Below are 11,768 nucleotides of genomic sequence, written 5' to 3'. Positions count from 1 at the left end.
AAATCGGGGGCATCACAAGTTGGTATCAGAGCCGACTGCCTGTAGGAATCCCCCTTTCCACACTCCTTGGCCGAAGTCGAGTCTAGACATTACAAAACTTTTACTAACATGGCTGTGTGTCTTACGGGCCCACGTCGCCATTGGGTGGTACTAGGATCTTTTACTCCTCGACCTTTACACTGGGACTCTGAACTCTCTTCTACTCGGGTTAAACGAATTTACTAACTCTAACACTAGGATCCCGTGACCGCATTCACCCCAAAGTTGGATAAGCCATAGTTGTTTCTTAGAATAGTAATTTGAACAATTCACACACTGTCATTTGACTCCTTTGAAACGTCTTTGCTTTCAGATGGAACCCACGAGGCAGGTCGTTCGCCACACGATGGCCATTGGTGCCTCGGGATCACCTGCGGTGCTAGCTGAGATGATGACCTATCTGGGTTATCGCTGGCACCCTGAGTACACCGTCTACGAGAAGTACCAGGACTTTAACCAGGAGCAGTACTGTGCCATCGTCCACCTCTACTCTCGGGAGTACGACTCCACTACTGTGCTGCACACCGCACATGGTGTTGGTGTGACCATCGATATGGCTGTCCACGATGCTGCCTATGCTGCTCTGACACGTCTTCGTGGAGAGTATCGGGAGTTGGACACCTCCCCTTTCAGGCACATTGCTATCGCATCTGATGTTGGTGCGGAGGGATACTATACTGCTGCCTACTCCACTGTCACCCGAGAGCCCTTCTACCATCAGCACCTTGTTCTGCATGCTGATGGGCTGGATCGAGCTAACCGAGCTCTTCGCCACGAGATTTACACCACCCGTCAGCACCTTTACCGTGCTCTGACGCTGCTGCACCCCTTTGTCCGATCTGGACAGGTACCGCGTACTGCGATCTACGCAGCCAGGACCGTGATGCCCCACGGTGTCGGTTGGCCAGAGGTGGGAGGCTACTCTCCCGCACTTGGTCCTCTTCTGCCACCTGAGCGTCGGGCTCTACACCTGACTATCCGTGGCCCCCAGTCTGCTGACGTGGAGGGCTATCCGTTGCCTCACTACCAGCTGTCGGGCTACGATTACCCCCACAGTACCTCTTGGGACTGATGTAGGCTTGCTTGTAGTGTTAGATGCATTCGCCGCGAGCCTGTGTGCCGCCTATGATGTTTTAGTCTATGTACTGAACTCTATGTACTGAACTCTATGCATGACCCCTTTTGTAAGTTATGCCGACTACTAAGTAGTAGCTATCGTGCTCCTTTCATTATGCATGTTTCATCATGAATGATTCTTGTCATTGAAAATTTCTCAATGCTGAACTACCCCCGTTATATTAGCAGGATGGTTAGACCAGGTGGTCGTGGTCGTGGTGGCGATGCCCCACCACCACCTGAGTACATGGCTGGTATGATCCAACAGTTCGAACTGAACCGCCAATTCATGGAAAATATGATGGCTCAGTTTCCTCGCCTCCATATGAACCAGCAGCCAGCCCAAGTGACTCTTCAAGATTTCATACGCCTCAACCCAACCATCTACCGCAGCTCAACTCAGCCTCTGGATGCTGATGACTGGCTCCGTGACATCACCTATGAGATGGAGTCTGCTGATGTAGCCCCTGCCAGCTATGTCAACTTTGCTTCCTTCTTTCTGAAGGGACCCGCAGCTCAATGGTGGGACAGCCACAAGCGTACTCTGCCAGCTGGAACAATCATCACCTGGCAAGACTTCCAAGCTGCTTTCCGTGCCCGCTTCATTCCTCAGGGAGTCATGGACCGGAAGAAGCGTGAGTTCTGCAACCTCACCCAAGGCAACAAAACTGTCGAAGCTTATCAGCGGGAATTTCTGGACTTGTCCCGCTATGCTGAAGAAGACATTGCTACTGATGCACGCAGACAGGAGAAGTTCCGTGATGGACTACAAGCTGACATCAAGCTCGCACTTCTAGTGCATGACTTCGCCGATTTCGCCACCTTGGTGAATAAGGCCATCAATGTCGAGACTGGTCTGCAGGAATACCAGAGCTCTCAGAGGCGCAACCGTGACACGGGCTCATCTTCGGGCTCGCCCTCACAGAAGCGCAAGATATGGATCCCGAACAGCATGTATCGTCCAAATGCACCTGCTCCAAGGAAATCTTATGCTGCACCGCGTCTGCCTCCTCCACCATCTAGGTCGTCAAAGCTACCAGCTCCCCCACCTGGGGCTCCTGTTCCCACTCCCGATAATGGTCTGTGCTTCAAGTGTGGTCAACCGGGTCACTTTGCCAGGAACTGCTATCAGAACCAGAATCAACTGGACCTTCCAGCAGCTGGCCGTGGTAACAACCAGCCCCGCAAAAACAATGCTAAGTCTTATGGTCGTGCTCATGCCAACCACGTTGATCTCAGCGAAGCTCAAGACCAGCCTGCTACTGTGATGGGTACACTCCTCGTAAATTCAGTACCAGCATCCGTTTTATTTGATACAGGAGCATCCCATTCATTCATATCAGCAGAATTTGCATTCCTGCATGGCATTAATTACGAAGAGATAAACACTCCGCTAGTGGTACACACCCCTGCGGGCCAATGTCAAACCTCTATGGTTAGTCACGATGTTACTGTTGAAATTGAAGGACTGGAATTTCTTGTCTCTCCCATCGTACTGAAGTCCTGTAGCATTGATCTCATTCTGGGAATGAATTGGTTAAAAGCGCATACTGCTTCAATCGTTTGCACCACTAAGACCGTCCATCTGCTACACCCTTCAGATGAGATTGTTACTTACCAAGCCCATCTGGTGCAAAATGCCGAGGCAAGGCTCTATGCATTGAATGCATTGAACGCTGCACCACTCGAGGGCATTGAAAACATTCCCATCGTGCGTGAATTCCTCGACGTCTTCCCTGAAGAACTTCGAGGGATTCCCCCTGCTAGAGCTGTCGAATTCATCATCGACTTGAAGCCAGGCACCACTCCTATAGCCAAGCGACCCTACAAAATGCCGCCGCATGAACTCCTTGAGCTTAAGGAGGAAATCGACAAATCTCTTCGCAAAGGATTCATTCGCCCGAGTTGCTCTCCTTGGGGAGCACCTTCTCTCTTTGTCAAGAAGAAGGATGGGACAAACCGGTTAGTTCAAGACTACCGTCCTATAAACCAAGCTACCATTCAGAATAAATACCCTCTTCCTCGGATCAATGATCTGTATGATCAACTGGCGGGTTCGTCAGTGTTCTCTAAGCTCGACTTGAGGTTGGGCTACCACCAGATCCGTGTTCGCGAAGAGGATATCCCAAAGACCGCCTTCGTGACTCGCTATGGTTCATACGAGTACACCGTCATGTCTTTCGGTTTAACCAATGCTCCAGCCACCTTCTCTCGTCTGATGAACTATATATTCATGGATTACCTCGACAAGTTCGTCGTGGTTTATCTGGATGATATCCTGGTATTTTCCAAGAACGAAGAAGAACATGTTGAACATCTTCGACTTGTGCTGGAAAAGCTACGAGAGCATCAACTACATGCCAAGTTCTCTAAATGTGAATTCTGACTACCCGAAGTAACCTATCTCGGGCATGTCATCTCTAAGGATGGTATTGCCATCAACCCTGAACGAGTTCAGGCTATTCTTGATTGGACTCCTCCCAAGAACGTTAAGCAAGTCAGAAGTTTTCTCGGTCTCGCCAGCTATTGCCATCGATTTGTCGAGAACTTCTCTAAGATCGCCAGGCCTCTGACTAACCTGTTGCATAAGGGTGTCAAGTTCCAATGGACAGACAAATGTCAGGAAAGTTTCCAGGCACTCAAAGACAAGTTGACTTCTGCTCCAGTTCTAGCTCCACCTGATACTAAGAAGGACTTCGTCATTTACTGCGACGCTTCCCGTCAAGGATTAGGCTGTGTCCTAATGCAAGACCGCAAAGTGATTGCTTATGCCTCTCGGCAATTGCGCCCTCACGAAGAGAACTACCCAGTTCACGACCTCGAACTTGCTGCTGTCATTCATGCGCTGAAGCAGTGGCGACATTACCTTCTCGGTAATCGTTGCGAGATCTTCACTGACCACCAAAGTCTGAAGTATCTGTTTACTCAGCCAGACCTGAACCTCCGTCAGCAGAGATGGATGGAGCTTGTTGCAGACTTTGACTTGGGTATTTCCTATACGCCAGGCAAGGCTAATGTAATGGCTGATGCCTTGAGCCGCAAGTCTTACTGCAACCACCTCCAGGTTCACAAAGTTCAGCCCTCGCTTGTTGAAGAATTCAGGAAGCTGAACCTCCATATTGTTCCTCCAGGTGCACTCGCTCCCCCTCCTAAGGAGTTTGGCAAGGTGAACCTCCACGTTGTTACCCAGGGTTCCCTCAATACCCTAGTTGCTAAACCAGATCTCGTGGATAGCATCAAAAGGCTACAGAAGTATGACTCTGAAGCCAACAAGATTAAGCGCTACCTCGCAGAAGGAAAGCCCGCATTCTTCACCATTGCTGAAGATGGCACCCTATACTTCAAGGGCCGCCTAGTGGTGCCATGTGCAGAGAAAAACCTGGATATGACACGGGAAGTTATGAAAGAAGCTCATGATACACCTCTGTGTATCCATCCTGGTAGTACAAAGATGTACCAAGACATCCGTCAGAGATTCTGGTGGTCTAATATGAAGCAAGCCATTGCTCGTTATGTTGCTGAGTGTGATGTTTGCCATCGTATCAAAGCAGAACATCAAAGGCCTGCTGGAACTCTGCAACCTATCTCTATTCCTGAATGGAAATGGGACCATGTTGAGATGGACTTCGTCACTGGATTTCCCAAGTCGCAGAAAGGTAATGATGCTATTCTTGTCGTCATTGACCGGCTTTCCAAAGTTGCACATTTCCTGGCGGTCAAGGAAACGATCACTGCTAGTCAACTGGCAACGCTCTATATGTCCAGGATTGTTTCACACCACGGTATTCCATTGGTTATCAGTTCAGACCGTGGCAGCTTATTCACTTCAAGATTCTGGGCAAGTTTCCAAGAAGCTATGGGAACTCATCTGTCATTCAGTACTGCGTTTCATCCTCAATCGCAAGGACAAGTTGAACGCGTCAACCAAGTTCTCGAAGACATGCTTCGAGCTTGTGTTATTTCCTTCGGCAAGAAATGGGAGGAATCTCTCCCGTATGCTGAGTTCTCTTATAATAATAGCTATCAAGCTAGTCTGAAGATGGCCCCCTTCGAAGTGTTATATGGACGAAAGTGCCGAACCCCTCTGAACTGGTCAGAAACTGGGGAACGTCCACTCTTCGGTCCGGATATTATCCAAGATGCCGAAGAACAAGTCCGCATTATTCGTGAGAACCTCAAGGCTGCTCAGTCACGTCAGAAGAGTCAGTATGACCGTCATCATAAAGACATGGTCTATCAACCTGGCGAAAAGGCTTATCTTCGAGTCACACCTATGAAGGGTGCTCACCGCTTCGGGATCAAGGGCAAACTAGCTCCTCGCTATATTGGCCCATTCACTATTCTCGAAAGGCGTGGAAAAGTGGCATACCAACTGGAGCTACCGCCGAACCTTTCTCAGGTTCACGATGTGTTCCATGTGTCACAGCTCCGCCGTTGCTTCAAGGATCCAATCCGAGCTGTGGATCATGAAGTGCTCGAATTGCAGCAAGACCTCTCCTATAAGGAGCATCCGGTCCGTATTCTCCACCAAGCTGAACGCCGCACGCGTCAGAAGGCGATCAAGTTTCTCAAAGTCCAGTGGTCGCACCATTCTGAAGATGAGGCCACTTGGGAACGAGAGGATTGTCTGCGCGAAGAATACCCCGCACTGTTTCCTTCTACCTCCTAAATCTCGGGACGAGATTTCTTGTAGTGGACGAGATTTGTAACACCCTGAGGATCATGCTCCAGTAACCCTCTGTGATTAAGCTAATCATGTTGCTAAACAGGGCTTGATCTCATTTGGAACACATTTCTTTTCAAACTCCTAATTCAAACTTCAATTAAATTTAAAGTGGAAAATAAAAGTTTTCAAAAATTTAAACAAAAATGTTCGGGCCATGCCAGAAATTGCACTGATAATTATGGTGGAGAAAACACATATTTATAAAATACCTAAATACTTTTAAATGAAATAAAACAGAAAAGAAAATAAACAAATAAAAAGAAAACAGAAAACAGAACACACAAAGAAAAAAAGGAGAAGGCCCTCCCCCCCATTGGACCCCTGGCCCAATTGGGCCGACCCTCGGCCCAGCCGGCCTAGCCCATCTCCCACTCCCCCTCGCCCCCTTCCCTGTTCCCCCGACCGGGGTCGGAACAGGGGCCGTCCCCGCCGCACCCCCTCGCCGGCGACGGGGAGGATAAGGGCGCCAGCACCCCCCCGCCGCCTCGGGCCTCTCTCCCACTCACCCCGCTCACCTCTCGGCCCCTGCGCCTCCCTCTTTCCCCCTCCCAGATCCGCGCCGCTCTCTTCTTCCCCACGCCCGACGCGCTCGCCGCCGTTCCCGTCGTTCACACGGCCACCGTGCCCCAATTGCCACCTCGCCGTGTCATACGCCGTCGCCGCCCTCGACTACACCACCTCCACCTCTCCGTTGAAGCTCGGAGCCACTGCAACGGCCTCCCCGAGCTCGTCTTCAACTTCGGACGCCGGCGACCCCCTTCTTCCCCGGTGCCGACCTGCTGCTCCTAAGCTCTCACCGGCCTCCGTGTGCCGCGCGGTGAGCCTCTCCCCCCCTCCTCCCCTGTCCTTTCTCTCTCGTGCGCCCCCTAGCTTCTTCCCCGCGCGCGCCCGAACGCCGCGCCGCGGAGCTCGCCGCCGGCAGGTCTCCGGTGACCTTTTGGTCACGGGCTCAAGCCCGCAGCACTCCCCACCGCATGTAGATGCTCCCCAGCTCCTCCGCTTGCCCGATCTCGCGCCGAACCAACGTTGCCGTTGCTCGCCCGAAGCACCTCGCCGCCGGCGAGCTCGAAGCGCTCGCCCCTGCCCGTTCCAGCCCCTCCGGCCACCACCGTTGGACGCTCGGCGCCGAGCCGCGTCGAACGCGCCCAGCCACGCCCCCGCAGACCCCCTGTGCGCGAAACCCGCGCCCCTCCCGAGCCGCGCCGCCGCGTTTGGCTCGTCGGAGTTGCTCCGGCGCCGGCCGCCGACGTGGCTGGCCTGGGGCCACCCCAGTGCCACTGCCAGTGGGCCCGTGGGCCCCGTTGACTGGGTCCACCCAGTCAACGTGCTGACTGGGCAGGCCCAGCCACTGACATGCGGGCCCCGCCGCAAAAAAGGAAAATGTTTTATAAATAAAAATAATTAATTAATCTAATCACTCACTTACAGGTGGGCCCAGTAGTTAATTAACTAAAAATTAATTAGTTTAATCTTCTGTTAACCCCCTCTTCTCTCCGGTAGACTACGAGACCGACACTGCTGCTGCCAAGTTCGACTACGGAGTCGACGACCCCTCCTACTTGCCAGAGCAACCAGGCAAGCCCCCCCCCCCCTGATCACCAGATATCGCCTATTCTTCTCTATACTGCTTGCATTAGAGTAGTGTAGCATGTTTGCTTTCCGATATCCTAATCTGATGCATAGCCTATCCTTGATACTACTGTTGTTACCTTTACCTGCAATCCTACATGCTTAGTATAGGATGCTAGTTTTCCATCAGTGGCCCTACATTCTTGTCCGTCTGCTGTGCTATACTATCGGGCCGTGATCACCTGGGCGGTGATCACGGGTATATACTTATATACTATATACATGACACATGTGATGACTAAAGTCGGGTCGGCTCGTAGGAGTACCCGCAAGTGGATCTTTGTGGCGGAGCGACAGGGCAGGTTGAGATCGCCTAGGTGAGAGGTGGGCCTGGCCCTGGTCGGCGTTCGCGGATACTTAACACGCTTAACGAGATCTTGGTATTTGATCTGAGTCTGGCCATTTGGTCTATACGCACTAGCCATCTACGCGGGAGTAGTTATGGGTATCCCGGCGTCGTGGTATCAGCCGAAGCCTTCTTGACGTCAGCGACTGAGTGGCGCGCGCCGTGTTGGACCGCTTTGACGTAACCGCCGTGATCGTGTGGGTTGCTAGGTCTGCTCGCGGCCACGTTCGCAACGTGCAGGTGTGCATAGGGCGATGGGCCCAGACCCCTGCGCGCATAGGGTTAGACCGGCGTGCTGACCGCTCTGTTGTGCTTAGGTGGGGCTGCGACGCGTTGATCTTACGAGGCCGGGCATGACCCAGGAAAGTGTGTCCGGCCAAATGGGATCGAGCGTGTTGGGTTATGTGGTGCACCCCTGCAGGTAGCAAATAGTAAACGGGCACAAAAACGGCATTGCAATGCTTGAAAATGAGGCCTAGGTTCCGTACTTCGACTAGTGCAATCTCCCAACAGGGCTAATATAATTGGATCATATAACCATCCCTCAACGTGCAACGAAGAATCACTCCAAAGTTCCTATCTAACGGAGAATATAAGACGGAATTGTTTGTAGGGTACGAAACCACCTCAAAGCTATCCTTCCCGATCAATCTATCCTAGAGTTCGTACTAAAATAACACGAAGCTATTCTTTCGTATCGATCTAACCAAGATTTTGTACTAAAATAACACCAATGAAAATTTAGATTCATAATATTCAATCCAACAGAAAGAACTTCAAAGAGTGCCCCAATATTTCCACCGGAGAAACAAAGACAAGAACGTGCATCAACCCCTATGCATAGATTACCCCAATGTCACCTCGGAAATCCGCGAGTTGAGTGCCAAAACATATATCAAGTGAATCAATACGGTACCCCATTGTCACCACGAGTATTCAATTGCAAGACATATATCAAGTGTTCTCAAATCCATAAAAGTATTCAATCCGATAACAACGAAATCTCAAAGGGAAAAACTCAATTCATCACAACAAGATAGAGAGGGAAAAACACCATATGTTCCGACTATATTAACAAAGCCCACGATACATGAAGATCATGACATCTCAAGAACACGAGAGAGAGAGAGAGAGAGAGATTGAACACATAGCTACTGGTACAAACCCTCAGCCCCATGGGTGGACTACTCCCTCCTCATCGTGGTGGCCGCCGGGATGATGAAGACGGCCACCGGAGATGATTCCCCCTCCGACAGGGTGCCGGAACGGGGTCTAGATTGGTTTTCGGTGGCTACAGAGGCCTGCGGCGGCGGAACTTCTGAGCTAGGTTAATCCCGTGGGTTTCTGGAATTTTTGGCAATTTATAGGGTAAAGAGGGGGTGCGGGAGGCCACCGAGGTGGGCACAACCCACCTGGGCGCGCCTGGGCCCCCAGCTGCTGCTCTGGCCCATCCTGGGTGTTCTGGTGCATAAAAAATCTCCAAAAAGTTTCGCGGTGTTTGGACTCCGTTTGATATTGATTTCCTGTGATGTAAAAAACAAGCAAAAAACAGCAACTGGCACTGGGCACTCGGTCAATAGGTTAGTCCCAAAAAATGATATAAAGTTGCTATGAAATGATTGTAAAACACCCAAGAATGATAATATAATAGCATGAATACTTCATAAATTATAGATACGTTGGAGACGTATCATTTACCGCTATCGTTTTGGGGTTATGCTTTAGAGACGGCTGCATTCACGTTAATTAGGGCACCATCAAATCCATTGAGACGACTCCATATGAACTGTGGTTTAGCAAGAAACTTAAGTTGTCGTTTCTTAAAGTTTGCTGCGATGCTTATGTGAAAAAACTTCAACCAGATAAGCTCGAACCCAAATCGGAGAAATGTGCCTTCATAGGATACCCAAAGGAGACTGTTGGGTACACCTTCTATCACAGATCCGAAGGCAAGATATTTTTTGCTCAGAATGGATCCTTTCTAGAGAAGGAGTTTCTCTCGAAAGAAGTGAGTGGGAGGAAAGTAGAACTTGATGAGGTAATTGTACCTTCTCCCGAATTGGAAAGTAGTTCATCATAGAAATCAGTTCGAGTGATTCCTACACCAATTAGTGAGGAAGCTAATGATGATGATCATGAAACTTCCGATCAAGTTACTACCAAACCTCGTAGGTCAACCACAGTATGATCCGCACCAGAGTGGTACGGTAATCCTGTTCTGGAGGTCATGTTACTTGACCATGACAAACCTACTAACTATGAGGAAGCGATGATGAGCCCAAATTCCATGAAATGGCTTGACGCTGTGAAATCTGAGATGGGATCCATGTATGAGAACAAAGTATGGACTTTGGTTGACTTGCCCGATGATCGGCAAGCCATAGAGAATAAATGGATCTTCAAGAACAAGACTGACGCTGACGGTAATGTTACTGTCTACAAAGCTCGACTTGTTGCGAAAGGTTTTCGAAAAGTTCAAGGAGTTGACTACGATGAGACCTTCTCACCCGTAGCGATGCATAAGTCTGTCCGAATCATGTTAGCAATTGCCGCATTTTATGATTGTGAAATTTGGCAAATGGATGTCAAAACTGCATTCCTTAATGGACATCCTAAAGAAGAGTTGTATATGATGCAAGCAGAAGGTTTTGTCGATCCTAAAGATGCTAACAAAGTGTGCAAGCTCCAGCGATCAATTTATGGAGTGGTGCAAGCCTCTCGGAGTTGATATATACGCTTTGATAGTGTGATCAAAGCATACGGTTTTATACAGACTTTTGGAGAAGCCTGTATTTACAAGAAAGTGAGTGGGAGCTCTGTAGCCTTTCTAATATTACATGTGGATGACATATTCTTGATTGGAAATAATACATAATTTCTGGATAGCATAAAAGGATACTTGAATACGAATTTTTCAATGAAAGACCTCGGTGAAGCTGCTTATATATTGGGCATCAAGATCTATAGAGATAGATCAAGACGCCTAATTGGACTTTCACAACGCACATACCTTGATAATGTTTTGAAGAAGTTCAAAATGGATCAGTGAAAGAAAGGGTTCTTGCATGTGTTACAAGGTGTGAAGTTGAGTCAGACTCAATGCCCGACCACTGGAGAAGATAGAGAGAAAATGAAAGTCATTCCCTATGCCTCAGCCATAGGTTCTATCATGTATTCAATGTTGTGTACCAGACCAGATGTGTGCCTTGCTATAAGTTTAGCAGGGAGGTACCAAATTAATCCAGGAGTAGATCACTGGACAGCGGTCAAGAACATCCTGAAATACCTTAAAAGGACGAAGGATATGTTTCTCGTTTATGGAGGTGACAAAGAGCTTGTCGTAAATGGTTACGTCGATGCAAGCTTTGACACTGATCCGGATGACTCTAAGTCACAAACCAGATACGTATTTATATTGAATGGTGGAGCTGTCAGTTGGTGCAGTTCCAAGCAGAGCGTCATGGCGGGATCTACGTGTGAAGTGGAGTACATAGCTGCTTCGGAAGCAGCAAATGAAGGAGTCTGGATGAAGGAGTTCAGATCCGATCTAGGTGTAATACCTAGTGCATCGAGTCCAATGAAAATCTTTTGTGACAATGCTGGAGCAATTGCCTTGGCGAAGGAATCTAGATTTCACAAGAGAACCAAACACATCAAGAGACGCTTCAATTCCATCCGCGGTCAAGTCAAGGAGGGAGACATAGAGATTTGCAAAATACAAACGGATCTGAATGTTGCAGACTCGTTGACTAAGCCTCTTCCACGAGCAAAACATGATCAGCACCAAGACTCCATGGGTGTTAGAATCATTACTATGTAATCTCGATTACCGACTCTAGTGCAAGTGGGAGACTGAAGGAAATATGCCCTAGAGGCAATAATAAAGTTGTTATTTATATTTCCATATATCAT

Source organism: Aegilops tauschii, chromosome 3, assembly GCF_002575655.3.
Source record: "Aegilops tauschii subsp. strangulata cultivar AL8/78 chromosome 3, Aet v6.0, whole genome shotgun sequence".
Taxonomy (NCBI): Eukaryota; Viridiplantae; Streptophyta; class Magnoliopsida; order Poales; family Poaceae; genus Aegilops; species Aegilops tauschii.
Note: the sequence above shows the minus strand (reverse complement) of the source record.